This window comes from Centruroides sculpturatus, unplaced genomic scaffold (assembly GCF_000671375.1).
Source record: "Centruroides sculpturatus isolate CEXI.00-Female unplaced genomic scaffold, Cexi_2.0 scaffold153, whole genome shotgun sequence".
Lineage (NCBI taxonomy): Eukaryota > Metazoa > Arthropoda > Arachnida > Scorpiones > Buthidae > Centruroides > Centruroides sculpturatus.
Window position 1 is genome coordinate 663094 of NW_019384491.1, and position 13527 is coordinate 676620.

General features: G+C 29.3%; 1 pseudogene; it reads right to left on the minus strand.

The window, feature by feature from the left end:
* The window catches only part of LOC111621794, a 4063-nt pseudogene extending 1859 nt beyond the window's left edge, over nucleotides 1–2204 (minus strand).
* Nucleotides 2205–13527: the final 11323 nt, after the last annotated feature.

The window sequence follows — 13527 nt, forward strand, 5'->3', positions numbered from 1 at the left end:
AAAGAACAGATAAAAAGATTTCTGATGAAAGTATACTGGTTTAAGTAACGTGTTTAACGGGAGTCATCCTAAACAGAGCATATATACAGAAGGCACTGTAACTGCTTACTACCATCAATAGAAGTCTATGAAGTTCACCTAGATAAATTTGGATGTAATTTCTTTTTAAAGTAAAGAACGTCGAGTGTATCTTCCTCATACAACAACTCTAAGTAATTTGCCTCTGTAGTAATACAGAGTACAAAGAGACTGTATTATAATCATAGGAATTATATCTTGCATAGATCCAAGGTTGGCTGAATTATTAATGATACAAATAGATGAAAAAATTAAAAATATAGAAGGCATAGAATTTTATAACAAGTATATAGATGACTGTATTATATAATATATGATACAAGGAAAACAAATAATTATAAATAAAGCTAATGAGATGAAATAAAATGTTAAATTTGAAATAGAAACAAAGAAACGAAATAGTATTAATTATGTAGATATAACAATTGAGAAAAAAGATGATAAATTAATTTATAAAAAACACGTGAAACCTATACAAATACCCAAAACAATTAATTATAAATCTGTTACACCTATAAATATGAAATATTTATATATTTAAAATGTATATAAATAAAATAAGACAACGAACTAGTAAAATCAAAACACAGGAAAAAGAAGAAGAGAAAATAATAAAATGTTTATGTTAAATGATTATGTAAAAAGTCTGCTGAACAAATGGTTAAAAAAACTGGAAAATGATAAAAATTAAAATCAATAGATAAAGAAAAAATTTTGTTAAAATAAGGTATATCACTAAGATAAAACTAAAAAAGTATTAAACAGTAGAATTAATATAATACCGGAAAAAGTAAATACAACAAAAAACCATTTATGTTATAGAAATGAAGGAAAACCAGAAAAAAAATATATAGGGGAAACGAAAAAAAAACTAAAAATAAGAATAAATAAACACATCTTAGAATCAAGAGAAATTATGCAAATTCAGTAGTAGCGAAGCACTGTAATACCATAGGCTGTGAAATAGTATTAAATTCAGTAAAAATAAAGAAAAAAGAAAAGAATAATTACAAAATACAACTTTAAGAACATATCAATATAATTAGACGAAAATAACAGAATAAATAGTAATACCGGTAGAGAAATGCACCAATCATGGCGAAGAATCATAGAGGAATGGGCGCGTCTGAAAAATAAAATGAACAATCGAAAGTTAGACAAATTGAACAGGAAAAGATGTAAGTTGTAAAATAGTAAATAAATATAAAAAAAAACAGATATAATGTATAACATTAATATAATAGGCTTAAATTTACACTATTATTGTTGTTATTGGTTAAAATTGAATGTCCGGTGGAGTTAAAAACGAAAGAAATAAGTCTGAAAATTGTAAGAATTTTATTAATGCATATAAATAAATAAGTTTGTCGGAAAATGTTAAATGTAATTTTAAAATTATTTTATTGCTTTAATTTATATAGAATAAACTACAAAAATATCTGCTGAGGCGAGACGAAAGAGTCCGAAACGCAATATTATTTATGTGTCCAAATATATTAAATAAAATAAAAAGTTGTTTTCTGTGAAACTCTGTAGCATTATCTCTAAAGCCAGTATAATAAGTCTTGATATTAGAAGATACGTACTTGTAGACATAAATTTTTATTTTAATAATCATAGGAAGGTCGGACACCCAGTAATCACTGAGGTGACATGGACAATAAAGATCGAACTCAAGTTAAATGCTCGAGCTCTGGCTCTGGTGATACAACCCAACGGGGACCAGCCTTCCTTGCTCTCGAGTCCGACCTCTAACCTATCCTACAGTTTTACACCGCATTAAGCTGTTTTACACGCACTCAACCAAGAACTGAGTAATGCTTATCTTGTCGGGCTACGCGGCTCCCTTCCTAAAAGGGGCCCGTATAACATATAGCTGAGCTATAGGTTTTTAGACCTATCCCTTCTCAGTGTATATTCTCATGACGTACCCCTAATGTGTATTAAATTTCAACTCTCAACTTCTAACTGTTTGGGCTCTGCGCTCGACTAACAACTGATTTATACAATTTTCCTTTCAGATTGCAGCTAATTTACTTGTAGCATAACACACCGCTCAGCTTCCTCCAGTTCATCCATCCACATTGAATTCTATGCTGCACCTCCGGGTTCAATCCTCCTCCCATCTCGACAAATGTTTCAAGATATTAAAAACTCGGAACAAAAAAGAGCGGCACATTTGGGATTTTAATATTACATTCATCTCTATCATTCAGAGTCATATAAGCTGTTTTAGTTCTGCTAATCTTCATGCTTCTTTTTTCCAAAACTTTTCTCTAACCCTCCAGTTTCTTCTCAGCCTTGGTTTGGGAAAGTTCACACAGCACACTATCATCCGCAAACATCATACTCCACGGAGCCTCACGCTGCACGCCACACATCAACACGTCCATTATTAGGTCAAACAAATAAGGGCTAAGGACCGATCCCTGATGTAAACCAACATTAACGAAGAACCCTTCTGTGGTGTCAACACTACTCTTAACTTGAGTCTCCGCTCCCTCGTACATTTCCTTGACGAGCTTAACATATTTTTTTGGAACATTCTTTTCCCTCAGACATCTCCATATCTCTTGCCTTGGTACTCTTTCTAGGTCTATGAGCACCATGTGCATTCCCTGCATTTCTCTGTGCCTTTCCATCAGCTGTTTTACAGCAAAGATAGCATCAGTCGTACTCCTTCCGGGCAAAAAGCCAAACTGTTCCTCTCCAATCTCAGATTCTTGCTTATAATGCCTATTATAAAGATTATGTGAATAACAATACGAATGTCTGTAACTGTAGCATGGTACCAACTCTTTCAATGTACACTCTCATTACAAGGATTAGTAGGAGGTGACACTCTCAACACGGTCGTGTTATTATTCACATGACTGCAGACTAACAAGAAAGTACCCAAGATGGAAAACAGGTGTCATGCTCTGGAACGACATTTTGCTGGTATCTTCACAAAGTGAGTAAATTAAATAGATTTGAAACGTTACACTCTATTTATTTATTAATTCAAAGGTTACAGAAAATAAGAAGAACTTATCATAAAGTAATGTAAACTTTTGAAATTCAGAGAACAAGTTTAGTGAAATAACATAAAATTTCAAATGTAGAATACAGCGTGCATCGAAAGCTTTGTAAAAACTAGAACACACATTGCAAAAACACACTGCTCATACGAATTTTTAGATTATGAGTCATCTGGAACAAATTGGAAGAAAAATTAATATTAAAAAAAATCTGATAACAGATAGCGCTATACATCATTTAGTAAATTCCTTGTCCCTTTATAGTCGAACTATCTATATAAAATCTAGTAACTCAGTTATTCAGCCACTTCCAGTTAATTAAATGCTAAACCAAACAGATAACAAGTTCCATATATAAAACTAGAAACTAGGAAAGAAAAAATACGAAAAAAACTTTAAAAAAAACTATTTTATTCATATAAATGCACTAAAAGTAAAAAAATATCTTTATAATGTTTTACTGTATTATTGGTTTTATGCAACCGAAAATAAAAGCCTTGACAAATAACGATATAAGCGATTGAGGTATGTAACCTTTCTCTATCATAGGACTCTTTCATGCAATACTGTATTCTACAATGTAGAATACTTCTGAAAATCCCAAAATACTAAATAATTAAATAAACATTTATTGATGTAAGTATTTGTGTGCGATCCTCACCCTAGAAAATTTTCTGCGCACGTCAATGTAGAATACTTCTGAAAACCCCAAAATACTAAATAATTAAATAAACATTTATTGATGTAAGTATTTGTGTGCGATCTATTCCTCACCCTAGAAAATTTTCTGCGTACGTCTATGCTCGTTACGTTACTTTTCTAACTCATTTCATCACAATACAGTACTAACGATATACGCAAAGTTCTAAAGTTCGAATAGTAAAACTGCGCACAGATGTAAATGTTTCAAAATCTATGTGTCAAGCACGAGTCCTTTTGTAACACGGTAAACAGAAATATGTTAAAAGATATTAACAATTTGCACGAATATAAATAATGTATAAAATAATTAAAAGATNATGCACTAAAAGGTAAAAAATAACTTTATAATGTTTCACTGTATTATTGGTTCTATGCAACCGAAAATAAAAGCCCTGGGCATACAATAACGATATAAGCGATTGACGTGTGTAACCTTACTTTCTCTAACATAGGACTCCTCCATGCAATACTGTATTCTACAATGTAGAATATTTCCGAAAACCCCAAAATACTAAATAATTAAATAAACATTTATTAATGTAAGTATTTGTGTGCGATCTATTCCTCACCCTAGAAAATTTTCTGCGCACGTCCATGCTCGTTACGTTACTTTTCCAACTCATTTCATCACAATACTAACGATATACACAAACTTCTAAAGTTCGACTAGTAGAATTGCACACAGATGTAAATGTTTCAAAATCTATGTGTCAAGCACGAGTCCTTTTGTAACACGGTAAACAGAAATATGTAATAAGACAACGGTTCCCAACCTTTTTCGGGTGGCGACTCCCTTTTTATAAAAGCCAAGTGACCCGCGACCCCGATACAATTGAAAAAGGTATTTTTAATAAGGTAATTAAAGAAACAATGAAATTAGTTTTTTAGTATAATTTTATTTTAAATNAGTATTTAATGTAATTAAGTTAAATGGTGGTTACATTGGCCATTAAATTGTAAGAAAACTTTGCAATTTGAAACCTGTCCGGATAAATATGTAACAGTTTTTTTTGTATAAGAGTTTCATAGACATTATTTTCATTGACAAAATGTTAATGTTTGGTTAAAATTCTTATTTTGCAATGTGGAAACATGTAAATCCATGTTATTTTTAATAAAACATTTGTCACTTAATGCAGCAAATTTGGACTACACTTTAATTTTTTTCGTGTCCATATAAATTTGAAACACACCTTACACTCTCATTACAAGGATTAGTAGCAGGTGACACTCTCAACATGGTCGTGTTATTACTCACATGACTCCAGACTAACAAGTAAGTACCCAAGATGGAAAACAGGTGTCATGCTCTGGAACGACATTTTGCTGATATCTTCACAAAGTAAGTAATTAAATAGATTCGAAACGTTACACTCTATTTATTTATTAATTCAAAGGTTACAGAAAATAAGAACAACTTATCATAAAGTAATGTAAACTTTTGAAATTCAGAGAACAAGTTTAGTGAAATAACATAAAATTTCAAATGTAGAATACAGCGTGCATCGAAAGCTTTGTAAAACTAGAACACACAATGCAACAACACAATGATGCTAGCAATTTTTAGATTAAAAGTCATCGTGGAACAAATTGAAGAAAAATTAATATTAAAGAAAAATCTGATAACAGATAGCGCTATACATCATTTAGTAAATTCCTTGTCCCTTTATAGTCGAACTATCTATATAAAATCTAGTAACTCAGTTATTCAGTCACTTCCACAAGTTCCATATATTAAACTAGAAACTAGAAAAGAAAAAATACGAAAAAAACTTTAAAGAAACTTTTTTTATTTATATAAATGCACTAAAAGGTAAAAAATAACTTTATAATGTTTTACTGTATTATTGGTTTTATGCAACCGAAAACAAAAAGCCTTGGGCATACAATAACGATATAAGCGATTGAGGTATGTAACCTTACCCTCTCTATCATAGGACTCTTTCATGCAATACTGTATTCTACAATGTAGAATACTTCTGAAAATCCCAAAATACTAAATAATTAAATAAACATTTATTGATGTAAGTATTTGTGTGCGATCCTCACCCTAGAAAATTTTCTGCGCACGTCCATGCTCGTTACGTTTCTTTTCCAACTCATTTCATCACAATACTAACGATATACACAAACTTCTAAAGTTCGACTAGTAAAACTGCGCACAGATGTAAATGTTTCAAAATCTATGTGTCAAGCACGAGTCCTTTTGTAACACGGTAAACAGAAATATGTAATAAGATATTAACAATTAGCACGAATGTAAATAATGTATAAAATGATTAACAGATGTCGCCACTCGCAGTATTTGTACTGATTAGTGGCATCTAGGGGCATTCACAGAAACTATCAATAGAAATAAATATATCGAGAATTATCCAAAAAAATACATACAGTACACAAAAATGCATGCATTATTATCGATTGAAAGTTTAAACAGCATAAATATTTTACAAAATATAACATTTTAAATTTATAATTTAATACCGGTCGATCGTAATTTTGTAATCCTAAAGACTATGCATATTTTATAATATTTGAAGATAGTTTACACCTCATCTTAATCTTCAGAAGTGGGTAAAACCTCTCGGAGAAATGTCATTTATATTAATAATACAAATAAAAATTATTTTTAAATAAAATTTAATAACAGATGGCGCCACACTTTAATTCAGTAGTATTTTTAGTTTTTCTTTTATATAATAAATCAATCTTAAACCTACTCTCTTTTAAAAAACGGAGAAATAAATATCTTATTGTTGAAAAAATTACAGCTACCTTAAGATTTAATTGTTATTACAATTTTATAGTATACAGTAATTAAAACATATGGAATTTACTTCTTGATTCACTCAGCCTCCTGTTTTAACTGCAAGAAAATCTTACGAGAGACATAGTCAGCACTTTAAAATGAATATCGATTATTACCTTATAATTTCTATCCGCTGGCATCTTAAAATTATAACTATTACAATATTTTAATTTTTAATTGTAATTTAATAAATATTTAATTTACAACATTGTCGCTAGATGGCGCGAAATGCATGAAGAATGATGCTGGTATTCGTCCAGTTTAACATAGTCAATTGGCCTTATTTTTTCAGTTTTACGCTAAAAACGTTTAAAAAACGCATCAAATTATAGTAAAGTTTACATTTCTCGGACAAAACGAACAAACCTTACGATAGATTATTAACTAAATATGATTTTATTAGTAACTTGCTCCAAGGACCCGCTTCCCTGGGTTTTATTTGTATGTAATACAGTTATATATATATATATATATAAGACTGTTTTTCTAAGTAATCTAGAATCTGGGATTTTTTTGTGGGCAAAAAGTAACGATAGTGAAGATTAAGATAATTACATTATAGCCAATCTTACCCGTTTTCACAGAATGCAAGAATTAGGTCCTCCGTTTCCAGACTATTTAGAGAATTTTTACGTCCAGTCAAACGAACTATTTTCAATTTGATCAATTTTCTGGAACGTTTACAATCGTTCTATAATCGAACCAATTCTAATTCGAAAATTTTTAAATCGAAATAGAAAATCTTCCACTTTCAACCACTTTCAAGCCCATATCTCCCGCACCCTTATAGCTATCAATACGCAACCACCATAGTGCACGAATGGAGACATGGGGGCTACTACCACATACAAACACCATTCATGTGCGATGTGTAGTTTTGGCTGAAAAGTGAAATATAGGGACACACACGTCCATTTTTATATATAGATATAGATTTAAATAAGTGTTTACAAAGTTGATGAAATGTTTCTATTATCTAATAAAAGATGACAGCACGGGTCTCAATAGCAGGTAAAGATAAAGATTAAACGTTTCGTAAAATAAATGTAAATGACAAAACTGTTACATAGGAAATATATAAAATTTAGCATTGTTAATGCAAATATTTTTTTATATATTTTATACACTTTACGAATACCTCACTTGCACTACTTCTATTACTAATGTAATGCTATTTTCCAGAAAATGATTTAAAAAGTTTGAAAATGTTACAGTATATAATTGTTTAAAATATTAAAAAATATTTCATTTATTTCAGTTACTAAGTTTTTATATTTGTATATAAAATAAATTATTTTCTTAACTAATATTCTAAATGTATAAAATTTTCGATTACCAGATGGCAGTAATTGTTAAAGAAAAGTTTGAATGGTATGGGATGTGACCACGTGTGATTATTCAATAAAAACAGAAAAGCTAACAAATGTGTATCAGGATTTCGATATAAATTTAATTTGGAAGCTGTATTAGATCAAGTCGCTAAATTTTTCAGGTAATTTATCATCGTATTTAAATATATAAATTTTATTGTAATAATTAAGGAAATAGTACGAGTGTAGTTTAAGGACGATTAATATCAACAGTATAGCATCGCTTCCCACTCAATTTTTTTGAAGATAAATATTTGCTAGACATTTGCGAAACACACAGAATTATTTGATGTCGACGAATATAAAAAGCGATATAAACAAGACCCGATAGGACTACTTTTCGTCTGTTCGTCGTTTGGGCCGTCATTGTTTAAGCTTGTTTTTGTCGTGGAGTATCACGTTAGATGGCGAATACGTACAAAACGTGTCACCTTAGAAACATCAGCCACGTGATTATCTCTAAAAACACAAGTAAATTATCAAATTACCTTAAAATTTAGATTAAATGGTTATAATCGTAAATAAATAGAACTTTTGATGCGCTCAAATTCAATCTCTGAATGAGACGTTTGGGACCTCAACAGAGTTGTAAAGCATATAGGAGTAACAAAGTCAAAAGAACCATACCTTTACATGCGACCCTTCGCGATGTATACACCCCCAAAAATTACTCTATGTGACATTTGCCTATGCTGTTTTTCCTCTCTCTAAACCTACACACACACACAGCACAGATGTGTGTGCATCTATTTCTTTTAATATCTCAAAATGGGGTTAAAATAAATAAATGAAATTTGGCACAGCTACTTGTATATAAGGAGCATTATGCTACAAAATTTTGGTGGTGAAAAGTGGAAAGGGTAAGGAGATAAATGGGGTTTTGTCATATTTCGTGTGGAGCCGGACAATGAATATTTTACTCGTTATTAGCATTTATTATTTTAAATGAAACCGTGCTACCTTCAAAATAAATCTTTTTGCCATATTATAATAATTAATAATATTTTAAAAAATTTGTAACAAAATTTCATAACAGATGGCGCTATCACTTTCATAAATGTTATTGTTAATTAAAGGAAAATTTTATAACACCAGAGGAAGTCACATAACTCGTTTCTAGTTTTGTTTTTTTATTTTGGGTTGTAATTAAAATTAAAATGTCTTGTCTCATCTGTTATGAGATTTTACTTTAAAATGAAGTATATTATTATGATGCTATTAAACTTTGGTGTTAAAAGGTCGAGGAAGTGCGGAAATAGAGGGGTTATGTGTCATATATCTCGAGAGGAATTGGACCTAATGAAGATATTTCTCGTTATTAAGATTAAAATTTTCATGAAATTCGTCTCTTGATTTGCCAATTTGTAATAATCGAAAATAGAAACAGTTTTTTAATGATTAAATATCATAACAGATGGCGCCAAACACTATTAATAGTATCAATAATGATATACTGTAGAAGTTATTTTTAAAATAGAATCTTACAATAGTCAGGAAAGTTACATAACTAGTTCGTGGAATTTTTAAAATTATAATGATGCTATACTATCACGTGATAAAACAGGATTTTAACAAATTGTAAAATTAATGAATAACCTTTGTAAGTTCACGTGTTATAGCATTTCAATTTCTTAATGTAAAAATTAGACGAGAGATGGCGCTACGAGATTATGTTTATTTGCACAGTCTATTATTATCAAGTCATTGGGTTGGGATATATGGGACATAAAACATTTTGAATGCTCTATACAAATTGCTACTATAATAAACTTATTAAAGCAACAAAATTATCCAGTTTTCTATGCAATAAGAGATATAATAGGTCCTCTCTCTAACAGTATCATCCAGTTGGAAGATCGTTATCCTTTTTTAATTAGTAACAATCGTAAGTTCAAGTAATAAACACTATTATTAAAGAGCATAATAACTTAATTGATAGTAATAATAGAACTAGACCTTGAACGATATGTAATTTCATACACAAGCAAACACAGAATGATAATATGAGTGATAATTCCATAAATTGGCCATAAATAATCTGGAATAATAATCATAGTTTCCCAGATGAATGGACTGAAACGTCATTGTGGCGTATTTTAAATAACATAATTATAACTAAAGACTATTTATATAGATTCAGGATAAGTAGAAACGCAAATTGCTCTTGCTGTGGCTAAAGTGAAACAATAGAACGCCCTTTTTTTTTATTTGCGACATTGCTCGCTTGGTTTGGTCATGGATAGCAAAGATATTGAGGATCAGAATAATATGGCAGATTGTAAAATACCAAACAAATTTTTTGGTGCCAAATCAGCACAAATATCTCCTAAATTGGATCATCACTTCAGCCAAAAGGGCTATTTGGGAAAACAGATGTAAACTTACCTATGAGAAAAAAAGATACAATGCATCGATAGTTGTCTGTAAAATAAAACAAGATGCTGAACTAAAAATCTTAAGTGACTACAAAGAAATGACATGAACTGAAATAGATAAATATTACAGAGGAACAGATAGTGTGATCCGTGTTAGTGAAAATAGTTATTTTTAAAGATGATTGGTAGATTAATCAATGTTATATATCCTTTCTATACATTACCTGTATTGTACTTACATTTGTCTTTTGAAATCTAACCAACAGCCCTTAATATTTACCTATATTATTAGTATTTTCTGTTAATTATATTGATGTAAGAAGTGTATTCATATATTGTTATTAACTTTGTTAGAATGTAAACCACATATAATTTTGTAAATCTTTTTGTTTCACTCTCATGGTTAAAGGGGTAATGTTATTTATAAGTTTTTGAATCATTTTTATAGATTTATGATCATTTATATGTTTCAATATAACTTATTACAACATGTTTTGTAATCAAATCTTATATTTCTATTGGGTTATCACCTTTTCACAAAGAATATATGTTATGTGTAAATGACTATACATTTGAATATTGTTGTTTTGATATATTATATTGTGAAATGTTATAGGTTTAAAAGCATTTAACACTTTAAATGTTACAATATTTCCTTATGTAAATACTGTAAATATTATGTAAATAATTTGTGAGTTATTGTGAACTTATACGTAAGTTTGGTGGAAACAAACACCAAATTTAATTAATGCAACTTTTGTACGGAATACAAGTATTAATATTTATAATTGCTACAGCATGTTGCTAAAATGTAAGATAACTAGTTTTCAATAAACTTTAATAAAAAATATTTTAATTAATATTTAGTCAAATTTTAAACTATGGATATAAAGGAAATTGCTGCCTTCTTTCACCTGTTAGTGCATATTAACAGCCCTAAAACATATTAACATGGCCGTTTATTAAGGGTGCAATGGCACTACGCATAAAAATGATGTCAAAAAACCCAGGAAACCTTTAAAATAGCAATGCAAGCGCTAATAATGATGATGATAATAAACCCAAATATAAATGAAAAGCGCAGAATAATCCGATAGCATAGCACGCCTGCAGTTTTCTTGAAAGACAACCGAAATAAATATATTAAATGAGAAAAAAAATTAGTTTAGGAGTTTAGAGTTACAGTATATATGCATATGAATATAAGTATTATAGAAGTTTCCAATAAGTTTAGGTTTAGTAAAATCATTCAAAGAGAAGGAGCAATTATTTAATATAAATTATATTCTCTCCACCTGAAATTAGTATTGTCTTGCTCCTGTGTATTGTACTTTTCCTTTAACAATAGGGTTGTATTGTACCTATCATCTACCTAACACTTTCCAGGGGAAGTTTTGAGTTGAAATAATGTGACTTCTGGTTTGCATCAAAAGTTCGTATATAGTTCATAAATTGGGACATCCTGCCCCGAAGATTTCCTCGTCTGTTCTTAGATTTTGTTTATCTAATTTTGATCTCGAGATTAAGTAAAGATGGAATGACAACAGTGGGAATTTATGGGTCTACAAGTTTTTTCAAATTCCAGCCCAATCGTGTGTCTAGAAGTTAAAATTTACTTTTCATTTTGTTCCAAGTTGTCCTTATCACTTCAGTTTGGTTACATGCACTTAAAACGAGCACCTATTTTGTAAATATCCTTTTGCTCTGTATATTGAACTTATTAAATTTAATTTTTTTCTTATTATGTTTCATTCCATATCATTCCTGTGCACTAGATATCCCATTAAATACTTTTATGTTATTAATTTTCATAATATGCGTGACACAAATATTTTTATACCTCTACTTGTGAAGAGAAATTTGCAAATTTTAATTATTGTTTTAGGATATTTCTTTAGTTTCTATTATTTTAAACTTTTTTAAATATTCCAATGCATGCAGTATTGAGTGAACAGAGGTTTGGAGAGCTTCTAACCCTTGAAGACACAGCCACACTTACCTGGTATTTGTTTTTTCTGTTTTTGGACAATTTTCTCTTAGCTTAGTAATTTGCACAAACATCAAATATATTGCAAATATATGGTTAAAGAATAAAAAATGAATGTTATTTCTTTGATTTCTACATTAACATTCTGTAGAAAATTACTTTTAAAGAAGTGAAGCTTAAGGGGATAACGAACAAGTAAAAAATTTTTATGTGGAATAATTAGGGTGTTCTCCTTTCTACCCCATTCTCTTACATCTCAAGCCACATCTCCATTCATGAAAAATTAGAGAAACTTTTGATGTATTAACTTTTAGTTTCTGCAAAACTATTTTATTAATTTTAAATTACTTTTTTACATTATTAATAACTGTTGATTAAGACAGCAGAAATAGACATTAATTATAATAATTAACCGCTTTTAATGTTTAAATAGTAATGTTTTTGTTTTAAAATATCTTTATTTGTGAATGTTACTGGTATATAAGAAAGAGGAATAACAGATTCAGTGAAAATTCATGTATTTAAGATATAAACGATGATTTTTGATATATTTTCTGTAAACTTGAACTTAAATACACATAAATTGACTGATAGAATCTTATTGGTATACTCATGAATTAATCTTGATGGGAGCCGAGTTGAAAGGAGAAAATTTTTAATGCAAATTCGAGAAAATTCCCACCTGATGTGACTGTTAATTCATAAATAATATAAAAAGAGAAGACACAACAATATGAAAAAAGAAAAAAAAAAGAATTTGCCACTGTATTGAGCTAAATTTTCTTTTAATATACAGTTTATGCAATATTTATAAGTACAACTTTAGTAGGTTTTAATATTATCTTTAACTATTTGTAAAAAGTGAAAGATTATAAAGACGTCAATAAAAGTGTTCTTTAGTATTTATTACATGAAAAGTTCATATTAGTTAAAAATGTTTTCATTAAGTAAATTTAATTGTTTTAAATGAAAATGTTTAGCACCCATTGCATTTGTTTTTAAATTTATATGAACAATATTATATGGATGTTTAAAAAATTTACAAATTTTTATTAAATTACACTTTCAGCTTATCAAAATACATTTTATGTTGCCAAAATAATTTATTGAAAACAAACTAACAAATTTTGGAGTAAGGTTTAAAGAACAAATATAATGTCAAAAACGGATTCAACACTACAGCACT